This window comes from Mauremys reevesii, linkage group 9 (assembly GCF_016161935.1).
Source record: "Mauremys reevesii isolate NIE-2019 linkage group 9, ASM1616193v1, whole genome shotgun sequence".
NCBI classification, from domain to species: domain Eukaryota; kingdom Metazoa; phylum Chordata; order Testudines; family Geoemydidae; genus Mauremys; species Mauremys reevesii.
The window spans coordinates 79,359,069-79,376,030 of record NC_052631.1 but is presented as its reverse complement, the minus strand read 5'-3'; the positions used below and the strand labels follow the sequence as shown (position 1 = coordinate 79,376,030).

Here is a 16,962-nt window from a genome sequence, read left to right as displayed (position 1 = left end):
AATCATTCTTCGAGGCCAAATTCACGAACAACTGTGAAAATGCTCATTTTATGCTTGTTGGGTACTTATGGGGTAAATATTGGTTGTTCTAGCAATCAGGCCAAAGTCAGTGACATTATACCGGGGCTGCATTAATATGTTACACAGGTGGTCAGACTGGATAATCACAGTGGTCCCTTCTGGACTCTGAATCTCTAGATCTGTGCATCCCATTGCTTCAATAAAGGCTAACCAATGGCACAGTGAGTAAACACAAAAACCTTCCAACAGTTTGGAATGCAAACTACTTCTTTAATTTGCACTCAGCCCATGCTGAGCCCGCCCCTGACAATGGTTAGCTGTGACCCCGCAATAGTGGAATACCAGGCCTGCTCAGCTAACTCCAGAACATTCTGGCTCTGCAGGCCTGGCTGAGCTTGAGCCAAAACGTTGCAGACTGCCGGGTGATTCAGTCTTTTCCAGCCCACTCCAGTGAGTGTCACCTCTCCTCCAAATCAGCGGGAATCCAGAAAGTGGCTGCTGTTCTCGGAAGTCTCTGGGCTCTAGTCCCAGCTCAGGTATCTGCTGTTAGCAGAGAAATAAACTTGGATTTGCATGCACTGCGGCCTGCAGGAAACTCCCATGGCATATCCTGTCACCTGTTTCTTCACCGTTCCTCCCCAAACGCTAAAATAGTTATGCAGAAAGTAGACATTAACATTTAGAGGAAGCTAAATGGAAATTAAACTTGTGTATTTTGAGAGGACATGAGTCCTGTAAGGTGAGCTCACTGCCATACGCTGATGATTGATGTCAGTTTATTTATCTGCTACCGCAAAATCCCGGCAAAAGAAAAGGAATGAAATACAGTTGAGTTCTTGTGAAGCTGGTGATCTCAGGCAGTTAAGGTAACATCCAGGACGTGAACATGCAGGGTCACGCTGCAAAACATAATAGGCAGCCATGGGAGGGTGAACCAATAAAATAAAAGCTGAACCAAATCTTCTTCTTAACCTCAGAATTGAATCCTGGATGCTTCACCCAGAACTCAAACCCAAACCTTGGCCTAGACTATAACAGCTAACAGTTCCTCAGGCATGAAAAGACCAGTTGGCTTTATTTTGGGGGACAGTGGACTGAATGAGGTGCTTTGCTGTTACCTCCTGATTTCTCTTGGAAGTGGTAGCACCAACCCCACCACCTCTGAGAATGTTATTCTATTCTATCTAAGGTCTAATACTGTTCTCAAAACTACTACCAAGACAGAACAAAGGGATCCAGATAGGCATCTGAATAGACCCTGCAAACTTAGTGAGAGTGATGAATCAACCATGGGTGACATGATTCAAAGAGCTCCAAAGGCCATCTCATTACATAGAGAAGTATCTTGTTCTCCTCTGCCTAGAGATTTGTGAAGCTCGTTAGCTGTTTCTTACAAGGCTGCAAAGCTGGCCTGGGTACTATTTGCATAACATTACCCATAATTACTTGAGGAGGAAATAATTTCCTTTCCCTGGAACTGGGGACTTTTTTATTTCATCTATCTATCTATCTATCTTCATGAAAGCAATATACTGACAACCACAGGAAGCTGCAAACCCCTTGAAATGCAATCCGAAATCTCCAGTGCTCTGGTTTGCTGATTCCTTTTAACATTCTTTTAAAAAAAAACAAAAAAAAACAAGAATTGTTGATTGAACATTGGTGCATTAAAGAACATTGTTCACATGGCCCTGACTGTTTGCTAATGGAGTCAAGGTTAAGCAGGGGCTGTCTCACCTCTATATGACTCTCTCGTTCTCTCTTTTCAAATTCTCCTCTTCCCTATTCTGCACTTGCTCCGGAAGGGATTTGTGATATGATGTACTGATATTTGACACTCAAGAAAGTGCTGAGCATTTCTTAATAGTTGCTAGGTAACAGTGTCCTCCTGCCCTCAGGTTATGTTCAGCCACGTGTGGCTTGAAGATGTAATCCTGTCTGGTCTTTCATTGGTGGAATGTGGTGTCACTCAATATGCTGTGGAAGCCATAAGTAGAGTTCTGTGAAAACCAGTCTGGACTGGTGTCTCCAATGTTGAGAAGATTCCAGCTCTCCTGCTTGCATAGTGCAATTTAGCTCTTAATAAAAAGCACTTGTTATTTCTCTTGATCCTCCCCTATACTCATTATTAATATATCAGTACTCTGTAAAGAATATATGTGGTGCCCTGAGGCTGGTAATGTGGGGAAATTTTTCTCATTTCAGGTTTATCTAGAATAGGGTTGCTTTGCAAATGGATGGTCAGATTATACAGTAGAGAGATAGATAGCCCTTAAATGAGACCTTGCCAAAAATATAGGGACTATGGGGCAAAATGCTAATGTATTACAGAGATTTATGCAAATAGTTTGCTCTCTGCATGCAGCACTCGAAGGTTTTAGGGCAAGCCATTCTGCAACATCACAAAAAAGCACTGCTTCTCTTTGCCCAAATTCATCAAAGAACCATCTCCTAGAAGGAGCTGTGGAATCCCCATTGCTTGTGACAGTACAAACTAGACTAGTGGACAAAGCACTGAAGGGGATAAGCTTGAACTGGCCAATGCATGGACAGCACGAGATAATGTCTTTTCCAGCTCTAACTCTAGTCTGATTCTCTCCCACAATATTGGTGAGATTTTGTAAAACCAGTTTCAGTTCCACGTAGGGGGAAATGTAGGTTGATTTCAAAGGAAAGCAGGAAACAGCCCTCCTTTCAGAAACAAAGGAGGTGGGTGTAATCTCTACAAAAAGGTGGTAAGTGTGTAATATATTGACTCCAGTCCAGTAAACTGGAGTCCGCCCAGAGTATGTGTGACTTCAGTCCAGTGACCCACAGAATCCACTCCAGATTTTGATTAGGAGCCCTGGGTAAGCACAATAACCTATCAGTGCCTTATATGCAAGTGGGAAGGCAAGTCCTGCTGTGAATTATTAATAAAGTGAAGGTTTAATGGTTAGCACCCCTGCTAGTCTCTTGTATCACTTACAAGAAAGAAGCATTGCAGGGAATTAGGGGAGATTCCCCACATCAGCTTAGCCAAAGAGCCAATGGTTTGATTGGAAAAGCTTAGAACAGTGCACTGCCCTATGCACTTGATGGATCTCTCCCCCATCCTGCTCACCAGTGCCCATGCAGACAGCTCATTAATATAGCTGGGGTTCCTGGGGGGTGGGGGAGGAATCCATCCCCTTAGCACTGGCCTTGCCTTGGCACAGCTATTAAAGAAATCTGCAGCCCTTATAACTCCACTTAAGAAACTCAAATCCTATTTAATGAATGATCATTAACTGGGGACACTTCAGATGAGAAAATTGTTTTAGGAATGAGCAATTAGATCTTAATGCTTAGGACACGTAACTCATTTCTAATTAAACTCACTGTAAATTATAGCAATGGTATTTATTTTTTAATGAGAAATAAAACTGAAAAGAAATTACAAACCTTCAAAAAATGGAGAGAAAGAGAGATAGAAGGAAGGGAGGATGGAGAGGGGGCACAAAAAAAGAGAAAGAAAAGAAGCTATTACAAATCCCCTCATCTGATCCATCTGCAAGTAACATAGCAGTAACCTACATTCATCCCTTCCCGCTGCTTGGGGACCCCCTTGTGAAATCAATTCAAATTACAGACTTTTCCCCAAAGGTGGGTGAATCGCAGAAGCTCAGGAGGTTCAGTCTGGTTATCAGGGTTTCCCACCAGGAATCAGAACATCTTCCTTTCCCCTCTGCAGACCCAACTGCGACATGACAAGTACAAATGCTATCCACAAGGAGACATGTTAATGATCACAGGTTCAAAATGGTCACAGAGGGAATCTGCTACTTTCCGAGCAAATATTAATCACATCCATCACAAAGCTGCCCTTGGTGCAGGTTGGGGAGAAGCAAGGAGGCTGCCTGCCTATCTGTCACAGGAAGCAAACGGGGAGCTCAGAAACAGGGAGGAAAAGGAAGATCTCAGCCAAGAGAGGTGAAAAAGGCTTGGAGTAATATTAACATGACTTGTGTGAGGACTGTGATAATAAGTCATTAGCTTCAACTGAGGCTAGGCAAAGGGCTCTGGGATTTATCTGCATTACAGTGAGTTAATATCTATTTTGCCCCAGGAGGGCCAATAGCAGCCATTCCGAGCTCTTTCTTGTACTAACTGGCACAGTCAGACTTCTTGTCTTGGGTAGCAGAGGAACTTTGAGATTGCCCAGGCCCTGTGTACTTTATGTCAGAAATACACCTACTTTATGATACCAGCCTGGCGAGTAACCCACCCTCGGAGTTAAGGAGGAGTCGTGTATACGGAGAAGGGCTGCTTCAGAGAAAGGAGGCTGCAGTATCCAGGATATGTCTACTGAAGATGTAACTTATAGTTAATTGGATAGTTATTGCATACAAAATAAATTCTACGTAATTATTACAAACCCAGTGAGGTTTCATAGCTGCGTAATAAACTTCCATATACAAATTTATATCTATGACCTATTGCTAATCCCAGTAAATAATCCTTTCATATTTAGTTCACCAAAACCCTGGGGGCCTATTGCGCTGTGCTATAATAATACTTCCCTAGTGCCTTTCACCCAATGGTCTCAAAGCACTTTAATCAGGCTCACTGGCCTTCCTGTGACGTAACTATTTATATCCCCATTATACAGAGGGGAAACTGAGGCACGGAGAGGGCTGTGACTTACCAAAGGTCTCACACACAGCCAAGAATGGAACCCCAAACTCCTGACTCAGTTATAGCCACTGAACGAGCAACCCCAGTTCTGTTTTCCTCTGTTCCCGGGGGCATCACCAAACACAAAGACCTATCCTGTCACACGATTATTTTTAAATGGAAGTAGAAGCCACCATATCAAGGAGGGGTTTCAGAGAGATCCCAATGCCCAGGACATGGAGCTTATTATTAGGGAAGGCCAAACTGGTCTGGATGAAATAACTCATCCAAACCTTTGCCCACAAACCCAGGTTCACACCAGACCTCCAGCCTATTCTGGAGATGATAAAAGTGGGATTAAGAGCTTTTAAAAAAATGTTTTCAGCTCTCTCTGTGTTGTTTGATACTGGCTGGGCTTGGAAGTGGCAACACGCTACATGTGTTCCCTGCCCAGCTGGTTCCAAGACATTCCAGAAGTCTCACATGAAGTTTCTGGTTCAATTTTGCGGACCCAAGACCTTTGGAGAGTTTTAGTTGGCTTTAAGGAACCATACAGTCTTTAGGGTTCCTGTCTGAAATTCTGTTTGGGTCCATGCGCAGTTAGCGGATGGGGATCTTTATCCAGTTCAGCTAGAAATGCTGAGATGGTCTGTCCCTGACTGGAGAGGGGATGATATGCCTGATCCTGCAACTAACCTGACCATTATGGGGGGCTGCTTACCCTAACAAGCTATGCTTACCCTGTTACTCAGGAGTGGTGGCTGCTAGACACCCTTCGTGAGAGAATATAACATTGTCACCCCAAGTGGAGTTGCTTCTAGAGCAATGCAAATGGCCAGCTGTCAACCACAAGCCGGCATACTTGTAGCAAGTATGCTATTTCCCAAAGCTGTGCTGGACCTGAGCAAGGCCAGCCTCTCTCCGCAGAGCACCTGGTGCCTGTGCACCCCTTTGGAACATAGCACTGGGAACGTTCTGCAGCCTTCACTAGTTCATGCCGTTAAAAGCTGGTAGAAAATGGGAACCAAAGCTGGGAGCGAATATAAGTCTCTCTTCCTGAAAACATTCCCCCAAAGCCTCCTGGGAGCCTTTCCTTTCTCACTGGGGCTGCTTAAACAAGCACAGTGCCTTGACACAATTTTGCACCCTCCTGCTCCGAAAGCCTCACTAATGACTTTTTAGAAGGGGCCCTCGCAGCCTGTTAAATCAGCGTAGGATTTAGTCTGTTTTGTGTGGCTTGCCAGCTGTCTGCACATGGATTTAAATCTGATCTGCGTGGAAGAGCGGCAGTTACAGTGCTGAACTTTGGGACAAAAGTAATGATTATTAACCTCCTTCCTATAAACCACGCTTGTGTCCTCGGGTTTTCTGGCAATGAACCGCTCACAGTCTTGGGCTTTGCCTTATTCTCAGACCCTACTGACACTATTTTTGAAACATTTAAACATTGACTCTTATTTCAAACACAGTTCTCCATGACTGTTTTCTCCACACATGGAGCCATGCCGAAAATATTCTCACAAGTGGTGGCTATGCTAGGTCAGCATTGGAGCAGATTGGCTAGGGTATAGGGGAAGCTTGCCTTATCACTGTCCATTCTGTACATCTGGTCCATGGATGAACACAGGACTTCAGTCTCCACAGCTGTCCAGGCAGCACTTTTCACCAGCATGAAAGTATAAGAAGAAAGAAGGAGCCCTGGGTTCTAATCCTGGCTCGGCCACTCACCTGCCGTGTGCGATCTTTGTTATGTTATGCCACCACTCTGTGCCTGTTGCCCCCTCTGTCTTATCTATTTAGATGATAAATGCTGGGGTGGGAGGGTGCATAGGATCTAGCACAATTGTCCTTGACCTTGGTTGACACCTCTAGGTGTTATTTTAATACTAACAATGAGAAAGAATCAAGAACCTTTGGCAACTAAGAAGAATTCAGAACCCTGTAGCAAGAACACAATGGTTATAGAGAGAACAGAGTCTCCTGATGTGAAATTTTCTACCTAAATAATTACAATGGGTGTGATCCTGTGTGGTGCTGGACACCAGGCACTCATTAATTTGCAGGAAGCATTAAGTCAGATCCAATATTTGGGGAATCTCCCTGTGAGCCTAATAGCAAGCCAGTGCCAGCTGGCACATTATTGTCATGATAGATATCCAAAAGGTGGCATGCAATAGATCATCAGAAAACTAATAACTCATTAACCATTACTATTCTTGCATGATATCTGTACAGTAAGCCCACAAAGGACATTATAGATATGTGTTGCAAATATTTTTCTTAAAAAGCATTTGGAAGCAGTGTGTAAGCCATGCCTCTTCCAGACAGAGGAATGTGGTTCCACCTGCTTGAATATGTCTCTGATGCAAATTAAGCCAGGTGTGACCAAAGACAAAGAAAAGCACATTTACATGCAAGGTAAACAAAGCCCGCAGGATAGCAAGGTGGGGAAGATGAATGCTTAACAATCCTGATGAGGGCTAGAGACGGCACCCTCTGGTAGTCTGCCTGCCTCTTGAAGCAGGATCAATGAAGTTTGGGGAGATATAGGAGAGAGGAAAAGGCATTTTGGCATCCATCACTTGAAGGGCTAAAGGGGCCAGAGCTCCTGAAATCACAGACTGTTGAATCCTTCAGACAAGGGGGTTGAAGTCTCTGGGGACTGCATTTAGGTGATAAATCTGCTTAGGCAAAGATTGTAACTTGCTAAAATAAAGTTTTAGTCTTAGAAGCATATTTCTGCTTGTAACTTTTTCTGTCTTTATTCCTTATACTTGGGATCACTTAAATCTACATGTTTTTGACTAAAAACTTGTTTTACCATAAACCAGTTCAGTGCAGTGATTGAACTACAGAGTTTATTAATTGCAGTTATGGTAATAAGCGGCTGGGAACGATCTCTTTAAGGGATCAACAAACTCAAGAGCTTCTCTCAGTATTCAGCAAGAGGGATGGACACTGCAGGGCAGATGGTTTTGGGGAAATTCAGTATTGGGGTCACCCTGCAAAAAAGTAAGTGGGCAGTGGAAGCCAGGCTGTGACCTGCATGCCTGTAGGCTGACTGTTTCTGTCAGGGCTGTGAGCCACAGCAGCTAGCATTGAAGAGTTGCAGGGCAGGCAGTGACACAACCCCTTGCTGGTCTGGCGTGAACCTCATATCATCACACTCCCTTCCCCACATCACTCCACAAAGGTCACTCAACATCCAGTTTTTATAATATCCCTTATATCACTGGTGTTACATCTCTGCTTAGTTTGCTGCTGTGTTACTCTGACCTGGGCTGGACAGGAATCCAGAGAAAGGCTTGGACGCCAATCACCAATCCCCTGAGCCACAACCTCCTTGGGCAACATTTCTTTTTTAATATCTGTTTATTTGTATTTTCAGAAACTATTGACAGGTAGGTACAAAAGAAGTTCCCAGCTGGATAGGCACATACAGAAAAAGGGAGGCAGGTGAAGGAAAGATTATCAATTTATAAGTGACACACTTGTCTTCTGCTATATGCCATTTGTTATGCAGCTCACTGGAGCAGACACATCAAGGCAGAGAAGCATGTCTCCATGCAGCATAGATGCATTAGATAGATAGATGATGATAAGTATTTTCATCATAAAATAAATTAAAATATTTTTTCACCTCAATTTTTTTCTTGGAAACTTCCTAGTTTCACAATGAAAAATAAAAAAACCCTGAAACATGATTTTTATTCTGATTTTGGGTTTCAGAAATGTTCAGGGTTTTGTTTTGTTTTGTTTTCTCATCAAAAACAGAAAATTGCTCACCAGAATTTTTCAGCCTAAAACTACTGACCAGTTGTAATGAAGATGTTCATTGCAACACTGGTGTACATATGCACATACATAAGTAGATGTTTAAAATTATGGTTTTTGCAGCTACTGTCAGTGCACCTGTGATTGGGTAGGTTTAGCTAGTCTGGGTTTCAGTATATATATGAGGCACTGACATCTAGTTATCTGGGTGTGCTACACAGCGTAGCTTTAATTTGAGACCATTGTTGTTTGTCTTGTTTCTTGTACGCTGTGAAGAGAATATTAGCTAAAGCCCAACAGCCTTCAAACCTAAAATGCGATGATGGTCTGATTCAGCCTGTGATTTCTTCCATCACTCGCATTCCTTATATTTTCTTTAGCCAAATCTCAAGAGTTGGCCTCTTTCATGAGCCATAATCTGGTGATGTGCCCCCCCGAAAGGATGAGTATTTTGCACCACCACTAGTGTTGATTGTTTTGAAAGAGTGACCAAGAACAGTGGTTCTCAGCTTTTTCCAAAACAGAGCCCCTCCAACCCCGTTCCCATCTAGCCAGTAACTACCCAGGTGCCCTCTCCCACTTAGCTGTATGAGAAGGGCAAGATGAGCTCTGACACCTCTTCATAACCCTCTGAGGATTGTGACCCTCAGAACCTGTGACCTAGTCCTAGAACGTAATCAGGTGGGATTTTATCCCAACCTGTGTCTAAGGTTTGCTGTCAGTTTTTTGTATGTGTGACCAGAACATTCGGGTCTATAGACTGGCCCAGAAGATAAGTGTGTGTGTGGTGGGGGGAGAGCAGGCAGAGGTGTGTGGGGGACTGATTTGCCTAATGCCTCTGCAGCAGAGGACAGGGCTGTTCAAGTGTACATCGACTGGGATGTAAAAGTAGTGTGTGTTAACTTCCCATGAACATTCTCTCTAGCAGTAATGTCCGGGGGTCGGGGGCGTGCATTTGGGATGCTGTTTGGTGCTCACAGAGTCTCAAAGAGCCTGTTTTTCAGAAGGGAGATTTACAAACCCCACTCCCACCCTTTTTCTCAGCCTCCACCTCCCCAAACCTGATTTGATCCCTTCCCGTTAGATAATGTGCAATTCTAACACCTGCAAGAATGTTTTTGTGATATTAATTATTATTATGCACCATGCTCTTTAAAACACATTGAGACATTCCCAGCCAGTTTAATCTATCCCTCCACTTCCCATTCCCCACTCTCCCTACATTATCCCAGTTCATCAGGAGACACCGACTGGTCCATTTGTAAGATAGCTGAGTCGGCACTCCAGCTGCCCAGTTCGGCCCCGCTGTTCCTATGTGAAATGGTATGCGCATATGGTGAAGGCTGGGCTGTGTAACCAGGTCAATGTTAAACACATGCCCCTTTAGAAAGATTATATGGAATGCGTTTTCCATGGCTTCGGACAGCTGTGCTCTGGCAGTATCATCTGTCTTTTAATGGTGCCCTGCAGAGTTCTAAAGTTGCCACTACTTAGACGAGAGAGAACGAAACAAAGCAAGAAAAGGAGTGGAAAGGAAGCAGCCAGCGCTAGAGGAAACAAAGGCGGCACCAGGCCTTCCGACCGTGCCATTTGCTAAAGGTGTCCTATTAAAGCTTGTCCCTGGCCAGGCCTGCTTCTGGTTATCGAGCCTTGGGCCGAGGTCTCGCATTGCAGGTGACAATCGTAATAATCATTAGCGGGGGAGTAGAGTTTCCGCCCTTCTCATCATCTCACAACATGAGAAATGCCTCTGAAGAGCAGCTTCCCCCCACTAACCCAATGCTGTAACCCGATCGGAGGAAAGAGGAGAGTTCAGGTTGGAGTCTAATGACTTCTAACTCCAGGACTAAGGAAACGGCAATCAAAGGGCTTGTTAATGATATAAAGGGCTACTGTGCAGCTGCGACATCCCCGGCTCTTGGATTGCTTCACCACCTGCCCGGTAATGAAGGAGGAGCTTTGGAACAGCATGGGCTCACACACTGCCCATGCTCCTGTGACTCCATTTGCAGGAGCTGGGGTCCCCTCAAGTTAGTGCTCCACACTGCTACTAGGGAGACACCATTTGTTATATATATCCTAGGCCAGTTTAGGAAGAGAAATCTTGAGGCCAGGCCAGAGACAGCTAACAAAACAACCACCATTTTTTTTACAGACCATAATACTCTAACAGTTGCCATATAGCAACAAAAACCATGACAACCAAATACACACATATTTCCCCCCTAATAAGAACATCCCTAAATAAAAACAAACAAACACACACTAGACTAGAGAAGGAGGGTAGACTGCCTCCATTCCGGCTAAACCCTGGGGATTTGACTCGTCGGTGCCTCACCAGAAGAAGAGAAGTCAGACCCTCAACTGCAGATGGGTCCTCCTGAGGACTGGCATGGGCAACAGCTGATCTATCTACATGTCGCCTCCAGGTATTCTCTCTGCAGTCGACTGTGTAGGAAACAGGTCCTGTTTGAGTGATGACTGTGGCTGGGGACCCATTAGCTCTGGAAGTATAATTCCTGGGTGCCTGTCTGATGACTTGATATTGCTGCTGATGTTGCACAGTTCTGAGGAAAGAAAGAGATATCAAGGCTTTTTTTTGTGTTGTGTCCCTTGCTGATTTCAAAGCGTTTTTCATTGTCTCTGCACAAATCTTTCAGCTCCGTTGGTTGGTGGGGGATGATGGTGTGCTGCGTGATGTGGTGTATCCCATTTGCCTTCATAAAATTTTGAAACTGGATAGTACTCTCTGCAGAAGTGGACTGCATTATAGAGATTTGGGCCATTTTAGATGGGCATCTATTGCCACCAAGAACATGCTTCCTTAGAATGTAGCTGTTCTAACATCTGTGATCTCAGTGGTGGTGGAATAACCAGATGGACCGATAACTCCATCCGTTTGGACATGATTTTCCATCCAGGTCCATAACTTGGACAATACTGGGTCAAGTCGCAGTTGCTTTTTTATCTGAGTAGCAGTGATGGGTATTCTCTACCTGTTCAAAGTAGAAGATTTCTAGTTTCTTTTGCTAGAGTGCGTGAAGCAAAAAGCAAGGTCTCTCTTCTCTCCTGAAGGCATAATGTTGCAACATCACAGGCTTCAGTCACTTCAGGCCTTGTTTCTGCCCCCAAGGGCTCGTGAAGTGTTTTAGCAGTGTGGCTAACTGTGAGATGAACTTTCCATAATAGTTCAGTAGTCTGCAGAATCGATGTGTCCCAAATATTCACAGAGGGCTTGAAGAATTCACACTTGTCTCTTTTTGCAGTACTCTTCCCTTACTCTCTTCTTTGTAGGGTAGCCTCTAAATTCTTAAAGTCCCTCTTCATTTCTTCCAGTGACCAGGGATCATCCAGATAGCACTGAACTCCTGACAAGCCACACAAGATCTGGTCCATAGCTTCTGACTTTTTTTCATCGCGCGCATCTGTAATATATGCTTGACTCAGATCAATCTTACTGAACTTTTGTCCCCAGCCAGGCCTGCGAACACTTTGACAGTGACTTTAAAATCACCTAACTGACTCCATTGGTGACCAGGTGACCCACCAGGCCCAGGTCTCTTTCAACCTTTGGCCTGATGGCATATGGTTCGGTTGGCTTGAGATATTTTGGTGACTGCCAGGTTTTAATGTCAAATGTCACAGTGATCCCTCATACTTCCCAAATCATCTCCAAAAATCCATTGAGCTCCACCTTAACATCAATAGTGCCAGCTTTTCTTTATACACAGTCTCAGAGACCAGCGAGACAGCTGCACCGTGTCCAGACAAAACATGCAGTGGCACTTCCTAGTCTGCTCTAGAGTACCAGACCACAGGCCTCTTTTTCTTTTGTTTAGGTCTTACACCAGCATTCTGATGCCTGGTCAGTCATGGAGACAGCAATATCAACAGCCTTCTGTAATCATGTTTTTTTTTAATTCACACAGTGTTCTGCTGCTTTTTTTAATGGCTACAAATTGTACAACTGTTTCATCTTCCTTTGGTCTCTTTTTGTGGAACCTATATCTTTCAGCAATTACCAGTGGTTTTGAAAAATTGCCACTGTATTCTCATCAAAAAAAAAAGGAGGCCCCTGTCAGAGTAGCATGATTTTTTTTTTCACTTTCACAGTCAGTGCAAAGAAGCAGCTTTTTTTTTTGTTTGTTCTTTTTGACAGCAGTTTAGGAAGAAATCACTTGAGGCCAGAGGAGCAGACAGCTAACAAACCACCATTTTATTTACAGACCATAATACAATTTGAATACCTCTTCATGTGCCTCACTCCACATTCCAGCTGTGGAGGCTGAACCCACAGTGGGGAGAGGACAAATATGTGCTCAACCCCTGGAATAGGTGCATGCCCTAGTGAAGAGGCCATATATGCAGCCCCTGAGCCAGAGAAACCACTCCCTGTTGCTCAGCAGTGACTCCTCCAGGTATTGTTGGGAAACTGTAAATTTTGCCTGTCTTGTTCCCTGCAGTGACTGTAACTCGCTTGCTGCTAGAGCCAATGCCATGTTTTCATGATTATGTTTTGAGAGGATATAATGAACTCATGGAAGAACAAGGCACCTGGAAACTCAGAGAGATTTAAGCCTAAGGATGTTAAAAGCACAAATGGAGAGGGAAGTGGGGCTGGACTGGGACACAGGGAAATGGGGCAGGATGAGATAGGAGGCAGGGGAATAAAGAAGGAATCTTCCAGAGACCTGGAGACAGATAGGAATGAAAGGGGACACAGTAAGTCAGGGCAAGTTGGCAGGTCATACAGAGATGGTCTCACACTAGAGAGTTTGGATCCAGAGTTTAGGGGTGTCTGTCCAGGGTTTTGTTTCTGCCTATTACAGAGGCAGGAGTTGACCATGATGTTTAGATCCCGATCAGGATCTGATCTTCCCCGGCTCAGGCCTGTGGTGGTGGTTGAGGCTCTGCATAAGCCAAAGCCCCTTGCAGTGACAACCAAGCTACCTTCCCACTCAGTAACACTGACCATCCATGGCTGTCCGTCAAATCCCCTGTGCTGGAGGTAAGGGGGCATTACGCAGCTGTATGGAGCTGCCCTGGATAAATGCCCGACAGCTGAAACAGGGAAAAATGGGCCTAGTTCTTTAACTGCCAGCGTGAGCCAATAGATCACATCAGCCCTGGCATCTCTTTTCAGAAAGGAATCAGAGGGCTCCTTAGTGAGAAGAGATGGAATGACAGGTAGAAAGGCCAGAGGATAAATCCTGCTGCCTACTGGGACTGTTAAATATTAGGAGAGATTAGTGTCTGACAGGGGAGAGGAGGGCAGCAGCTCTGCTAAACAGCCAGAGAAATGCATGGAATTCCTCCTCCTTTGTCAGTGTTGAAGCAGAACACTTAGGGTGAAAAAATACCATTGATGTAAATTACGAGAAAGAGCCTGTGCTCCAGTCAGATCCGCACAAAGCCCCTTCCTGGAGCCAGCTCCTACCAAGAGGATACAGAGTCGGCCTGGCTGTCAGTTGTGCGGCTGAAGGCTTTCTCACTCCTGTTGCTGCTGCTGCTGCTGCTGTCCCATGATGTGTAGCAGCACTACAGTGAGGAGGCCTGCAAGAAAAGAAGGGAATTGTGCCTGCAGAATGAGCTGGGCTGGTGCTTCTCCACTTCATCTCTTGGCTTTGCCCCAGCAGCCCACTCCCTTTTCTGCCTCTGAAAGTCTTCTCTGCCCTTTGGGGCTGGGGCCTTGCACAATATGGGCCCTGTATAAACAGAAGACTAGGAAGGAGAACTGATGCTGCAAAATGCAAACAGGACACACACCTGCTTCTCTTTCCCTTCTAGTACTAGGGCTTCCCCACTCACTCAGAGCTCCCTTCAGGAGCTGTACAGTGGCTTCTTGCTTGAAATTCTAGGTTGATCCCCATGCAGAATAAACGTTTCACTCCCCTCTCAACAGGTGCGCTCTGTGATCCACAAGAGGTGAAGGGAAAGCCCCGAAGGCCCCTCTGCCCAAAGGCTTTGCTCCCAAGTAGCACACAAAGCTGTTGGCAAAGTGGCAAATGGAAGACCAAGGAAAGTGCTCCTTGTGACCTCTCCCCAGTCCCTCCTACTCAGCACTCTCTAGAGGAGCAGTCACTTTATCTCACTCCCTCTAAGGCAGGTGCAGCTTAGCAGGAATAAGAGCAAGGATGCATCTATGCTGGCAAAATTAGGAGCCATCACCGGTGCAGCTGCTCCAGAGGTAGCAACACTGGAAGCAGTGATGTAGACAGGACTCAGGCATTTTTTCACTATCTAATCCAGTGGTTCTCAAACTAGGGACTCCGCTTGTTCAGGGAAAGCCCCTGGCGGGCCGGGATGGTTTGTTTACCTGCCGTGTCCATAGGTTCGTCCGACTGCAGCTCCCAGTGGCCGCGGTTCGCCGGTCTCGGCCAATGGGAGCTTCAGGAAGTGGCAGCCAGCACATCCCTCGGCCTGCGCCGCTTCCCACAGCCCCCATTGGCCTGGAGTGGCGAACTGTAGCCACTGGGAGCTGCAATCAGCCAAACCTGCGGAAGCGGCAGGTAAACAAACCGGCCCAGCCCGCCAGGGGCTTTCCCTGAACAAGCAGAGCCCCTAGTTTGGGAACCACTGGTCTAATCCCTGTCTACAGGACAGATTGTACAGATGCTACCAGCTGTAGAGTTGCACTGGCACTAAATTATAGCCCCTGATTTTCCTGTGGACACAAGAATACAGAGCAAAGGCCCCAGAAAGACAAAAGAAGGAAGGAAGCTTTTCCCACCTACACAGCAGCTCCCACATCCTAGGACAGACATTCTGAGGACCAGGCATTCCTTTCTTGTGATTGCCCTGGCCTCTGTGTTTGCCACCTGTTCTTTTACTTTGGGGACCATCCCTGCTTCAAGGTGGTGATCCTACCTTCTAACTGGAAGGACACCTATAGATCTGAAATACAATTCCAGGCTCCTGCAATGGCCCATTATGATGTCACATTTCAACATGTGTCACTGGATGCGAGCTTGCCCTTTAGGAGAGGGTTAATGTTGGCAGCTTTCTCCTGTGCACTGAGCCTCTCACCCTTCCCTTCCTCCTCGCTCCCAACCCCTTTTCATCTTCCTCTCCTCTCCTGTTCCTCCCCTTTATTCCACACCCTTCTTCTCCTCTCTTTCCACCTGACCACTTCCCCCACAGTGCAATGGTACCTTCCTCATTGGAGCCATGGCAGGAGAAGCAGGGGCTGTAGCTCAGGAATGTGTGAGTGCATTGTGGGAGGGAGGATGTTGCAGTGGAGATGGAGGGGGTCAGTCCAGCTCAAGGGGATTATTCAGGATGATAGTTTCCACGTCCTTGTTAAGCGCTTTGTACAGACCAGTAAAATATATGTGATAGGCTTTAAAATATTCAAAAACTGGCCAATTTTCATACTTTAAATATCTGGCATGTCACAGCTTATTAGCTAGCTGAGGAGCATGTGTGACAGCGACAGGTGAGAATGTGTGTATGTGTGCGAGGGGAAGGAGACGTGTGTGCATGGGTATCTGTAGAGGGGGCACATGGGTGAGAGTGTATGTGGGAGGGAGAGGAGGGGTTGTGCGTGCCTGCAAGGGGAGGGAGGAGTGCGTGTGTGTTGTGTGTGTGTCAGTGGGGAGTGAAAGCCTGTGGGTATATGTGGGTATGTGTTGGTGCAAGAGGGAATGTGTAGTTGTGCGTCTTCTCTGAGGAGGGGTTCGTGTGTGAGAGTAAATTGTTTGTGTATAAGTGTTTGTGTGTAGCACAGGGGTGGAATATGGGGAGGGGGGGATGAATTGTATGGATCTCACATGGGATATTATGAAGTAGAAGCCTCGTCTTCTCTCAGGCAGGAGATCCTCCAGCCTGTTTCTGGATTTAATATGCAGTGTTGTAGCCATGTTGGTCCCAGGATATTAGAAAGACAAGTTGTGTGAGGCAATCTCTTTTATCGGACTAATTTCAGTTAGTGAGAGAGAGACAAGCTTTCAATGTAAACTCACAAGCTTGTGTCTCTCACCAACAGAAGTTGGTCCAATAAAAGATATTTCCTCACCCACCTTGTCTCTGGATTGAGTGACAGTCTTTTCTGGTTCCAGGCCCTGACACTGCAATGTCTCAAGAGCCCTGCAATTAAGATAACAAAGGGCGCAGCCTGGGATTCCTAGCTACAGTCCCATTCTGGATCATCGCATTCCACCTACTGTGCCCTCTACAGAGGTAACAGACTCCTTTGTTACCATCCCATTCAAAAGGAGAATCAGATTCTCTGGCATTGAGCTGCTCCTGATCTCTCCCAGGGCTTCCAGTGGTCAAAGACCTAGAAGAGCTGATTATAGAAAGTTGGGTATTGATCTACCACAAGGATGGCCCAGGGGCTCCCATGCCAAGAAGCAAGGGTGTCCATGGCGTTCTAAAGTGTGGCCTGGGGCTATTCTCATTTTACCCACATTACACAGTGAATCATTCACTGTCTGAAATGGGAATAGATGTAAAGAGCCATGCCTATCATTTTCCTGTTCACACCGACACCGAGACTTGGGAATAGAACCCAGGAGTCCTGACTACCAGTCT

The 16,962-nt window shown here is 45.7% G+C and overlaps 1 long non-coding RNA gene across 1 annotated transcript; it reads right to left on the bottom strand.

Moving 5' to 3' along the window:
* Window positions 1–780: 780 nt before the first annotated feature.
* On the bottom strand, window positions 781–15,308 carry LOC120372228. The gene is made up of 3 exons (XR_005584803.1): window positions 15,161–15,308; window positions 13,868–13,983; window positions 781–920 (listed from the first exon to the last, which is right to left on the bottom strand). It is a non-coding gene; the product is annotated as an uncharacterized LOC120372228 (long non-coding RNA).
* Between the last annotated feature and the right edge of the window lie 1,654 nt (window positions 15,309–16,962).